At 47.5% G+C, this 9,422-nt stretch overlaps 1 pseudogene; it reads left to right on the top strand.

Annotated features, from left to right (window-relative positions):
* The first annotated feature begins 4,222 nt into the window (after positions 1–4,222).
* On the top strand, positions 4,223–4,887 carry LOC119366221 (annotated as a pseudogene).
* Positions 4,888–9,422: the final 4,535 nt, after the last annotated feature.

Here is a 9,422-nt window from a genome sequence, read left to right as displayed (position 1 = left end):
ATTTATACCCTGCAGGGGTGTCCCAACTTAGTCCATCACAAGCTCTCACGATCAGCGAAGGATATTCCTTCTCCCGAGAAGACCTGAACAGACTCGGAATCTCGGTTACAAAACATTTCGACAATGGTAAAACAAGACCAGCAAGACCACCCGACTGTGCCGACAAATCCCGATAGGAGCTGCACATATCTCGTTCTCAGGGCACACCGAATGAGACATCCTACGAGTAAAACCAGCCCTCAAGTTTCCCCGAGGTGGCCCCGCAGTCTACTCAGTTTGGACCAACACTTAGAGAAGCACTGGCCCGGGGGGTTAAAATAAAGATGACCCTCGGGCTCGCGAAAACCCAAGGGAAAGTTAGTAGGTTGTTAGGCAAATGTAAAACCAAGGTTGGGCCTTGCTGGAGGAGTTTTATTCAAAGCGAACTGTCAAGGGGTTCCCATAAACCCGACCCCATAAGGAACACAAAATCAAGGAACATAACACCGGTATGACGGAAACTAGGGCGGCAAGAGTGGAACAAAACACCAGGCAAAAGGCCGAGCCTTCCACCCTTTACCAAGTATATAGATGCATTAATTAAAATAAGAGATATTGTGATATCTGAACATAATCTTGTTCCAACACGGAGCAATCTTCAACTTCACCTGCAACTAGCAACGTTATAAGAGGGGCTGAGCAAAAGCGGTAACATAGCCAAACAACGGTTTGCTAGGAAGGTGGGTTAGAGGCTTGACATGGCAATATGTGAGGCATGGTAAACAAGTGATAGGTAGCGCAACATAGCGATAGAACGAAGCAACTAGCAAGCAAAGATAGAAGTGATATCGAGGGTAATGGTCATCTTGCCTGAAATCCCGCAAGGAAGAAGAACGAGACCATGAAGTAGACGAATCAACATAGTCGAACGAATCCTCACAAACGCAACGTTACCGAGACTATCAAGGAGAACCACAACCGGAAAGAAGCAAACAACATGGTAAACAACCATCACATAAGCATGGCATGAGGCACAATCAAGTATGATGCATGTCCGGTTTAATGAAGCATGGCATGGCAAAGTGCACAAAAAATACTACAAGTTAAGTGGAGCTCAATATGCAACGAGTTGCATATTGAAGAAAGACCACATTCGAGTTATTTAGTTCGCTCTTGTTTAGGAACAAGACAATATTAAATGTTGGTTAACATGGCAAGAGGTAAAACATAATAAAACTACTTATCTTGGCAAGTTTAAATGAGGCCGGAAACAACAAACAACAATACCGGAAAATCCTCATATGTAATTTATGAATTTGCTACTGTTCTGCCCTATACACAATTTTAGAGTTGTTAAACATGTAAAGCAAAGTGCACCAAGTCAAGCTATGCATTTTTTCACCCCATTTATATATAAAATTTATTAAATTCAGAGCTACGGTTATTTAGTTATGAAATAAATCAATTTAACATGGCATTTATGCAAAATTAAACAAACAGCAAGTTTAAACATTTTATACATGGATGACAAAAGCATATTATGAAACTAGATGCAATTCTAAGCATTTTCATGTTTAAATTATTTTAATTTGATGCACCATTTGTGAGTTATTAAATGCATGAAGTTCGGGGTCCAATCTGTAAATACGCAATTTCAGGAAAAAAGAGAAATTCGCCCTGAGGAAAAACACACGTTGGGCCGAATCTGCTGGGCTTTGGGTGGCTCACCATGGCACTTGGGCCAGCTTAGCGATGGATGGGGGCGGCCAAAGGGCGCTGCTGGGCTGGCTGCTGCTAGCTTTTGACGCGGTCGAGCGCACGCGCGCGGTCAACGGGCACGACTAGATCGAGCACTGCTCGATGCAGAGGCGGGAAGCAGAGGCATCGGGGGCGACTTGGTGCAGGACTTGGCAGGTGAGGCCGGCAGAGACCAAGGCAAGGTGGCGACCGGAGCGGGCGAGGCCGGGACGATGCTACGACAACAGGCGATGGATTCGGGCGGCGGCTGCGCGATGCGCTCTTGCAGGACACGGGTGCGAGAAAGGGTCAGGGAGGAAGAGGGGAAAAGAGAAGGAGGAGCAGGGGCACACGACGACATGCGGGGCTTCATCGACGACTGGGCTCGCCGGCACTGAGCAACCGGTGGCGGGGAAGGCGTTGAGGATGACCCGCATCGGCGGCTTGTGCGGGACTCCGGCGAGGAGGAGGTCGAGGCTGGCACGCGGGGCTCAGGGACGAGCGCGCCCCTCGGGCACGAGGTGACGGCAGCTCTTCTCGTTGCAGGGGAAGCAGATGGCGGCGGCAGGGACTTGGCGAAGGCACGGCCTCAGGAACTTGGCGAGGCGGGCGATGGCTTGGGGCTGCTGCAACGCGGGGAACGGCGGGGATGGGGCAGACGAGGCCGGAGGAGGTCGTCAGCTGCGACGGTGCGATGGGACGAGGCTGAGCGCTCCTGCTCGGGACCTCGAGCAGCTTCGCGATGAAGAAGAGGGAGCAGGGCAGGGGAAGCATCCTGGCGGTTGCATCCTGGTAGAGAGAACGGGAGAGAGAGAGAGATGAGATACAGAGAGGAGGAAAACAGGGGAAGGAGAGGGCGCGACGGGGGCTCATCTACTGGAGGCGCTGCTTGCGGCCGGCGACGACGCAAGGTGGTTGAGGAGGGCGGCTCGGGGTTGGCTACGTGTGCGGGAATCACGGGAGGCGGTCGGAGGCTACGGTTGGAGGGGGGGTGGATCTAAGATGGATGGTGGTTTGCTAGGTGGGGAAGACGAGGAGGAGACCAGGCGGGTTGGTGGCGGCGTGATGGAAAGGATGGATGAGACTGCCTAGACTAGGGTTTCGTCTGTTTAAATAGGTAGGGGATTAGTTTAGGGGCTATCAGATCCCTTTGATTTAGATCGGACGGTCGAGAAAATAGGCAATGGAAGTCCAAAATAAGAAACGAAGATAATTTACGGATGTTTGGGGATGATCCGGACCTAACAGTCACGACAACCAGATTCGAGTTCGGGGGAGTTTTCGGACGCACACAAGAGGGGGGCGGTGGTTGGCAGAGAGGGTCAAACTGACAGACAAGAGGGAATCGAAAACCCGGTTAGACTCAGATCGGTCAATGAAGGCAAGGGGGAAACGCGGCAACTACGAACGGATGCAAGCTTTATGAAAACATGCAGATGAGATGAACAAAATTCAAAATGAAAGACAAAAACTCAACCACGAAGGAAAAATCACAACACATAGCCAGAAATGGCAAGAGTTGAAGTTACAATTATGAAAAATTACATTCAGAATATTATACTATGCAGATGCCAAACGGACACGCGTCCGTTTGAATCGACGCGTTAGGACGCCTTTTGTGTCCGTGCCGATCCAAACGAACGGCGGCGGACGAAACGGGTCGCCACACATTCGAGTTGCTCTCAGGAACGACAATCGTCCATGAAACCGAAACGACCTCAATATTCGAATATGTGTGTGTCGTGCGTAGCCTCCCAAATGCCGCTTCTTCGCTTGGCTCGCCGTCCAAAATCGCCTCTGGACCGCGGATCGCCTGGCCAAACGTGGATGGCCACACCAGCCCTCCTGCCAGCTATGCCGGTGCTCCCCTGAGACGGCGAGACACATGCTCTTTGAATGCCGTTACTCCAAGAGGATCTGGTCCGCGGCGGCATCCTGGCTCTCCTGCCCGGAATTACTGCTTAGCATGGGCTCTGGTCGCCCCAAGGTGGTGGACTACTGGCAGGCCTTAGCTAGGTCGCCCTCTTCCTCTCCCAAAGGTCTAAAAAGGCTATCATGCTCATCACCTGGGAAATCTGGAAGGAAAAAAATGAGAGAGTCTTCAACAAGAAATCCTCTCTGCCGGTGGTGGTCATGCACAAGATAAGAGAGGTAGCAAAAGATTGGACTCTAGTGGGAGCAAAAAACCTGGCGGATCTTGTGGGCTGATCTGTTTGTTGTTTTTGTTTTTTCCTTTTCCTTTGGGATGGCCTAAGCCATTCCCACCTTGCTGTTGTTCTTGCTCCTTCTTTATCAATATAAGGCAAAGCTTTTGCCTCGTTTCAAAAAAAAAGTGTGTGTCGTGCGTAGCTCTGTCAGATGCGTGTTTCTCCTGCTGTTTGTAATCACAGCCGTCCATCGAGCCACCGATCCAGCCGCCCATTGCCCGTTCACGCGGATCGACTGGACCACCCCCTTTTCTGAATAAATACTCTGCCCCTCGTCTCCTCGTCCATCAAGGCATCAACCCACCCGGCAATCATCTCTCCACTTCCCGAATCCTCTCTCCACTTCTAGCGCAGTAGTTCGCCATGGACGCCTCAGCCACCGTAGCCGCCGGGAAGGCGAAGAAGGGCGCGGCCTGGCGCAAGGCCGGAGGCCCTAGAAAGAAGTCCGTGTCGCGGTCCGTCAAGGCCGGGCTCCAGTTCCCTGTCGGCCGCATCGGGCGCTTCCTCAAGAAGGGCCGCTACGCGCAGTGCGTCGGCTCTGGCGCACCCGTCTACATCGTGGCCGTCCTCGAGTACCTCGCCGCCGAGCTGTTGTAGCTCGCGGGCAACGCCGCCAAGGACAGCAAGAAGAGCCGCATCGTCCCCCGCCACCTGCTGCTCGCCGTCAGGAACGACCAGGAGCTCGGCAGGCTGCTCGCCGGCGTCACCATCGCCCACGGCGGCGTGATCCCCAACATCAACCCGGTGCTGCTACCCAAGAAGACGGCCGAGAAGTCCCCCAAGGAGCCCAAGAAGACCGCCAAATCCCCCAAGAAGGCCTAGGTGGCCATTGCCTAGTTATGTCGGAGTAGCTGGGATGGGATGGGTGTATGGGCGTGCTTCAGCTCGAAGCTGAGTGTTCTTGTTGTGTCGTTGTATCTTCTGATCTGTGAATTCAATGGACCAACGAGTTGCTTTGATATTATGCTCGTTTGCCCTTGTTGTCGCTGTGCTCAGATTTGGATCTTTACGGGTGGGTTTGTCCTGTGAATTCCATCCATCCATCCAGGGTCTTGGGCGGTCAGTCGCGAAGGTAAGTGGAAATCAACTCCGTTGGCGCGTGTTTGAAATATTTGGCTATGGGATTTCCCGCTCCAATTTCGTATAGCGCCCAAAAAGATTGGACGGAATTTCGTTTTGGCGGCGAAATTTCCCACTCGTTTTGAATTCAGTCGTGGGAGTTTGGCGGGCAACTGAAAATTGTATCCTCGCGTTGCCGCCATTTGTGTTGTTTTGGCGATGGGGCTCCAATTTCGTGCCCATTCTAGAGTCAGTTTCTAAATCCTATGTCGAGGTGGGCTGCGCAACCAATTTCTGGATGGATAGCTGCATAAATGGTAGAAGAAAGAATGAAAGATCTGGCGCTAAGAAACTCCCACGATGGTGGAGGGCACTAGTAGAAAAGAGGGCTTTGGTCCACCACAGGTTAGCCCATTAGTCCCGGTTCAGTCTAGAACCGGGACTAATTGGGGCATTAGTCCCGGTTTGTGCGCCCAGGGGTCACGTGGGTCATTTGTCCCGGTTCGTCTGGACCTTTTATTCCCGGTTGGTGTCACGAATCGGGACTAAAGGGTGCGATGCCCATTAGTATCGGTTTGTGGCACCAACCGGGACTAAAGGTTAGACCTTTAGTCTCGGTTCAAGCCACCAACCGATACTAATGGGATTTGAGGCATTAGTACCGGTTCATGGCACGAACCAGTACTAAAGGTCACATTTTCAAACTCCACCCCCCCGTGGATCGCTTTTTCAGTTTTTAAAAAAATAAAAGAAAATGTTGAAAATGTCAAAAAAAATAAAAAAAATAAGTTTCCCATGTAATATGTGGTCTAGTTGTTGGGAAAATTTGCAAATATGTATTTCGACTTTATTTGCAAAATCTCTCTATTATTTAGTAAAATGGGCATAACTTTTGCATACTAACTCGGATGAAAAAGTTTGGAAAAAATCGAAAAAATTTCAAAATTGTGGTCAAACAATGGTCAAACTAATTATTCTACAATATTAGTGTTACTAAATAATTATTTCAGTTATTTTGAATTTTGGTCAAACTGTGGTCAAACTGTGTGGTCAAACAATGGTCAAACTAATTATTCAAGAAATATTAGTGTTACTAAATAATTATTGTTTTTTAAAACAATAGTTTCAAACTCAAACAGTGAAATGTGTCACTTCATGCTCACGCAAAATTCCTGAGGGTTAATAGGATTGACATCTTACTATTGTCAGGAAAACAACAAGTGCAGACTTGGAAACGAGGGAGAATAGAACCCGGAAGTAAAGCGTGCTCAGGCTGGGGGAGTGGGAGGATGGGTGACCGTTCGGGAAGTTAGATGATTTGGAATGATGAGGGGTGGTGATTAGAGATTAGAGGATAAATTGAGCAGTGATGAGGGGTGGTGATTAGAGATTAGAGGTTAAAATAATTCAGAAATTTGAAAATAAAAAAATTTCAAAAAAAAATTCAATTTTTTTTCATAAAATTTCCTTTAGTACCGGTTGGTGTTACCAACTGGGACTAAAGGTGGAGCTCCACTTGGCCGCGGCCTTTAGTCCCGGTTCGTGTTAGAACCGAGACTAAAGGGGGGAGGCATTAGTAACGACCCTTTAGTCCCGGTTCATGAACCGGGACTAAAGACCCTTACGAACCGGGACAAATGCCCTGTTTTCTACTAGTGGGGCCTTCCCCTCCAGGGCGATCATTGCATAGCTGCTCCAGAGACGTGGGAGCGGGCCAATGAAGAATTCTTCCTTCTTTATTAGGAGCGCATTCAGTTAAGCGAGTGTGCCTCTTTACTGAACTTTGAATAAACTACTCCCTCCGTTCCTAAATATAAGTCTTTGGAGAGATTCCACTATGAACCACATACGGATGTATGTAGATGCATTGTAGAATGTAGATTCATCCATTTTGCTTTGTATGTAGTCCATAGTGAAATCTCTACAAAGACTTATATTTAGGAACGGAGGGAGTATTAAACTCCGATTACCTTGCCAAGAAAAAAGCAGCAACAGACACGCTGCATAGCAGACAGAAGTAGCCCTGGCCATGGGTAGCCCAGCCCGAAAAAGCCCGACCCGGCCCCGCCCAACCTTGACCACGGGCCGGGCTCGAGCCTAGATTTTGAGCCCGACAGCCGGGCTGGGCCAGGCCCGGGCCTGTCAATACCTTGGATTCCGTACTTTACCGCCGTGTTGTAGCTCCTCTTTGGGCTGAGCATCCCATGTCACTCTGCTTCGGGCATCATGTGTTACGCCCCCTTTGATTGTGCCATGTGATGTACCCTCTCTGTATTCTCATTTCAACTTATTTTATCAATGAAAAATACACAAGCTTTGCGTATTCGTGAAAAAAATGAGAGCATGCCTTCCAAAATCTGATTCAGCCAAAAAGGCTAAACCGATGATGGTCACGCAACGCACTATTGCGCATTTCTTCATCACAGTTCACAGGGCACCCTATGTTTGTTCAAGTTTTAGTGGACAATTCAATTGCATCTTAAAGCACAAAGCATATTCGAAGTGTCGACTGAAATGAGTCCGTAAGCTATAAACATTTAGAACTCTATTTTCCTGCTCTGATCACACAGCTGCATGTTACGTTTGAACACCACGGAATCATACTGTACAACTTCTCATTGCACATGCATATACAAACAAATATGAAGTGTTTGATTTGATTTCTCGATCCTAATTGGCTAACTACCGGTACACATTATATGGTATTAGCACTAGAAGAGTTGGTCACACTTTGCTGTGCCGTTGATGTCATTGGGTTTTCAAAATATAAGGTGTATTAGTTTTTTGAAATGTCAAACCTCTTTAAGTCTGACCACATTTGTGTGAAAATATACCAATATCCATAATATCAAATGGGATTCTTAGATTCATCATGGAATGCATTTTCATATTTCATTTATTTAGTATTGTGGGTGTCCATATTTTTGGCTTTGAACTTAGTCAAAGTTAAAATAATTTGACTTTTCAATAAACTGATACACCTTATATTTTGAAACAGACGAAATATTTGGTTTGGTTAGTGGGGAAGATGATGGAGCATGAGTTTTTTATTCATATAATGCTGTGTTTTGATGGACCTTTCACGATTTTGTGTTGCTTGCTAATCAACTCATACTTATGTGGAGAAATTTCCTGCGTCGACGGTAACACATACTATATTGGTGCTACAGTATCACATGTTGGCGCTCCTTTTTTCTAAATGGTGTGGGTGTGTGGGATTGGTATGGTTTTATAGGCCGATTGCTTTTGAAAGTGCTAGTATTCGACTAGAGGGGGGGTGAATAGGCGATTTTTACGAAAGTCTTCAAAACAGGGATGTTTCGAAGACAAACGATAGAAACGAACCTATTGATATGCAATGAAAGGTAGATTACACTAGACAAGCCATAGTTAAGTAAGCAATGTAATGAAAGCACGAAGACTATGAACAGCTCGGTAATATGGATCGGGATGGAAGATTGATGAAGCCAAACAAAAAATTATCTTCACACAGTGAAGTCAAACAGATAAGACAAGTAGGCAAAGACTTCAGGAAGACAAACTGTAAGTAAAGCAAGAGAGGTAGGATAGAACCAGTTGCTCGAAGAGGACAAGGGATTTGTTCGACCAGTTCCAGTTGTTGTGACAACTGTACGTTTGGTCAGGGAGGCTGAGATTTAACTCAGAAGACCGCGTCTTCACCTTATTCCCCTTGAGCTAAGAACACTTAGTCCTCGCCCAATCACTCTGGTAAGTCTTCAAGGGAGACTTCCAAACCTTCACAGACTTCGTTCACCGGCAATCCACAATGACTCTTGGATGCTCAGAACGCGACGCCTAACCGGCTGGAGGATTCACAGTCCTCAAGTGTAATAAGTCTTCAGATCACGCAGATAGAAAGAATTCAGTGATGCCTAACACTCTTTTGCTATGGGTACTTTGGGCTTTGTCCTTGCAAGGATTCTCTCTCTCAAAGCTTCGGAGGTGGGTTGCTCTCAAACGACAAAAGCTGTGCACTAACTCTAAGTAGCCACCAATTTATGGTGTAGGGGGTGGGCTATTTATGGCCAGAAGGCAACCCGCCTAATTTGTCCAAAATGACCCTGGGTCACTAAGGAACTGACACATGTTCCAATGGTCAGATTTCAAACACACGCGGCAGCTTGACTTGGGCTACAAGTAAAGCTGACTCATCCAGCTCTGGATAAGATTTGCTCTCATTGTCTTCGCTCGAAGACATAGGATTTGGTTGAGCATCACATCAGTCACTCTGACTTTGTTCATTTGGACCCACTTAACAGTACGGTGGTTCCTATGACTCAACAAAGAAGAAAAGGAAACTGCGAAACAACTATGTATTCGCACTCCATAGTCTTCATGAGATGTCTTCTCATGTCATAGTCTTCAACGTGAATGTCTTCACAGACCACCATTGTCTTCAATGTCTTCACACATTTTTAG

This window comes from Triticum dicoccoides, chromosome 2B, assembly GCF_002162155.2.
Source record: "Triticum dicoccoides isolate Atlit2015 ecotype Zavitan chromosome 2B, WEW_v2.0, whole genome shotgun sequence".
Taxonomy (NCBI): Eukaryota; Viridiplantae; Streptophyta; class Magnoliopsida; order Poales; family Poaceae; genus Triticum; species Triticum dicoccoides.
The sequence above is the reverse complement of the archived record's forward strand: the minus strand, read 5'-3'. Positions and strand labels throughout refer to the sequence as shown.